Genomic DNA, 3,284 nt, shown 5'->3' with positions numbered 1-3,284 from the left:
GTGCTCTTTGGGGTTCCCCTGCTAGGAAGCCTCCAGCCCTCTGTTCTGCCCCTGCCTGCTCTCACTCTCACTGCTTTCACTCTCACTTTCTCTCCCTGGAAGCCCTTTCCTGATTTACACTGATAGCCTGAAATCCTATGAATTCAAAGCTGCCACACTGTGTTCATAGCAAACATATATTATATTATTTAGTTCCTTTTCAATTACAAAGAAATTTCCTTGAAAACAATCATTCACAGGAACTTGGCCATGTTTTATAAATGGGAAATAACAAAGTGGCCAAGCAAAGCCTCAATAAACATGCAGGGAGAGCACACAAATCCAAATCAGTCTTCTTATAGACATTTTTGTTTCCTTACAAAAACTTGAACCTTCATAACTTTTCACAGTAGAATACTGAAAGCCAAGAGACACAAATCATTCTAAAAGAGTGAGTTAGCTGTACAGATATTACAGAAAAGTCTTAGATAAGTTGAATCATTGGTTTCACTTTTTCAAAACACCTAAGGTTTTTAAAAAACACCTTGTTGTTAAGAAAGTAAGGCCAAAAAAAGGAAGAAAGTAAAAAAGCCAAATTGGAAAACAAAATGGGGAAAAAATATTTGAAGAGCCTTTTTTTTTTTTTTTTTTTTGAGATGGAGTTTCTCTCTGTCCCCCAGGCTGGAGTGCAGTGGTGCAATCTCGGCTCACTGCAACCTCCGCCTCCCGGATTCAAGCAATTCTTCTCCCTCAGCCTCCCAAGTAGGTGGGACTACAGGTGTGCATCACCATGCCCGGCTAATTTTTTTGTATTTTTACTAGAGATGGGCTTTCACCATGTTGGCCAGGCCGGTCTCAAATTCCTGACCTCAAGTGATCCACCCACCTTGGCCTCCCGAAGTACTGGGATTACAGGCGTGAGCCACCATGCCCAGCCAGATCCTATGTTTGATAAGGGACTAACATCCACAACACATAAAGAATTCTTTCTCTCTGTTCTTTTGTTTTGTTTTGTTGTTGTTGTTGTTTGTTTTCCTAAGGCAGAGTCTCGCTCTGTCTCCCAGGCTGGAGTGCAGTGGCACAGTCACAGCTCACTGCAGCCTGGACCTCCTAGGTTCAAGCAATCCTCCAACTTCAGCCTTTCAAGTAACTGGGACAACAGGCATGTGCCACCAAGCCTGCCTAATTTTTATACTATTTGTAGAGACAAGGTTTCACCATGTTGCCCAGGCTGGTCTCAAACTCCTGGGCTCAAGAGATCCCCCTGCCTTGGCCTCTCAAAGTGCTGGGATTACAAATGTAAGCCCCCACACCCAACAAGAATTCATACAGCTCAATAACAAAAAGACAAATAACCCAACTGTAAAATAAGCAAAATATTTGATTAGGTATTTCCCCAAAGAAGGTATACAATGACCAATAAGCACAAGAAAAGATGCTTTGCATCAGGAGTCCACAAGCCCTGGGCAGTGGACTGGTACCAGTCCGTGTGGCCTGTTAGGAACCCAGCTGCACAGCAGGAGGTAAGAGTCAGGCCAGTGAGCATTACTGCCTGAGCTCTGCCTCCTGTCAGATCAGCTGCAGCATTAGATTCTCTATTGTGAACTCACATGTGAGGGATCTATTTTGCACACTCCTTATGAGAATCTAACTAATGCCTGATGATCTGAGATGGAACAATTTCATTCCGAAGCCCTCCCTCTCCCTCCACCCCACATCTGTGGAAAAATTGTGTTGCACAAAACTGGTCTCTGGTGGCAAAAAGGTTGGGGACCACTGCTCTACATCATTAGCCATCAGGGAAATGCAAATCAAAACCACAATGAGATACCACTTCACATCCTCTAAGATGGCAATAACAAAAAGCAAGTAGTAGTAAGGATGTGGAGAAATTGGAAACCTCATACACTGCTGGTAGAAATGTAAAATAATGCAGCCACTGTGGAAAACAGTGTCACAGTTTCTCAAAATGTTAAACACAGAGTAGCCATATGACCTGGCAATTCCACTCCTAGATATTTCCCTAAGAGAAATGAAATCTGGCCAGGCATGGTGGCTCACGCCTATAATCCCAGCACTTGGGGAAGCCAAGGTGGGCAGATCACCTGAGGTCAGGAGTTCGAGACCAGGCTGGCCAACATGGTGAGACCCTGTCTCTACTAAAAATACAAAAATCAGCTGGGGGTGGTGGCACATGCCTGTAATCCCAGCTACTTGGGAGGCTAAGGTAGGAGAATTTTTTGAACCCAGGATGTGGAGGCTGCAGTGAGCCAAGATGGTGGCATTGCAGTCCAGACTGGGCAACAGAGTGAGACTCTGTCAAAATAAAAAAAAGGAGAGAGAGAGAGAAAAATGAAATCTACATCCACAAAAGCTTATACATAAATGTTCATAGCAGCATTATTTATAATAGTAAAAAAGTGGAAACAACTCGTTTATCAACTATGAATAGATAAAATGTGGTATATCCATATAATGGAATATTATCCAGCCATAAAAAGGAATGAAGTACTGATATATACTACAATGTGGATAAATCTTGAGAACAGTATGCTAAGTGAAAAAAGCCATGAATAAAATAGCACATATTATATGATTCTATTTATATAAAATGTCTAGAATAGGCACATCTATAAAGAGAGAAAGTAGATTAGTGTTTGCCTAAGGCTAGGGGTGGTGAAGAGAGTAAGGAATGACTGCTAAAAGGTTTGGAGTTTATTCTTGGGGTGATGAAAATGTTCTAAAATTAGACCGGGTACAGTGGCTCACACCTATAATCCCAGCACTTTGGGAGGCTGAGGCGGGTGGATTGCTTGAGCCCAGGAGTTCCAAACCAGCTTTGGCAACATAGTGAGATCCTATCTCTACAAAAAAAAATAAAAAATAAAAATTAGCTGGTCATGGTAGCATGTACCTGTAGTCTTAGCTGCTCTGGAGGCTGAGGCAGGAGGATTGCTTGAGCCCAAGAGTTCGAAGCCATAGTGAGCTACGATCAAGCCACCGCACTCCAGCCTGGGTGACAGAGCAAGACCTTGTCTTTAAAAAAAAAAAAAAAAAAAAGGAAAGAAAAGAAAAACCTAAAAAACTACATTTTAAAATTAGATCATGGCGGATGATTGCATAACTCTATGAATATATAACACCATTGAATTTAACACTTTAAATGGGTGAATTTTATGGTATGTGAATTATATCTCAGTAAATATATTTAAAATATAAAATTAGTACATAGTTAACATCTCTGTAACTCTGTGCTAAACACCTTAATTTATCATTTTGTTCATAACACACCATAGCACACCTGT

The sequence above is a fragment of the Colobus angolensis genome, unplaced genomic scaffold (genome assembly GCF_000951035.1).
Source record: "Colobus angolensis palliatus isolate OR3802 unplaced genomic scaffold, Cang.pa_1.0 Scaffold112, whole genome shotgun sequence".
In the NCBI taxonomy this organism is placed as follows: Eukaryota; Metazoa; Chordata; class Mammalia; order Primates; family Cercopithecidae; genus Colobus; species Colobus angolensis.
Note: the sequence above shows the minus strand (reverse complement) of the source record.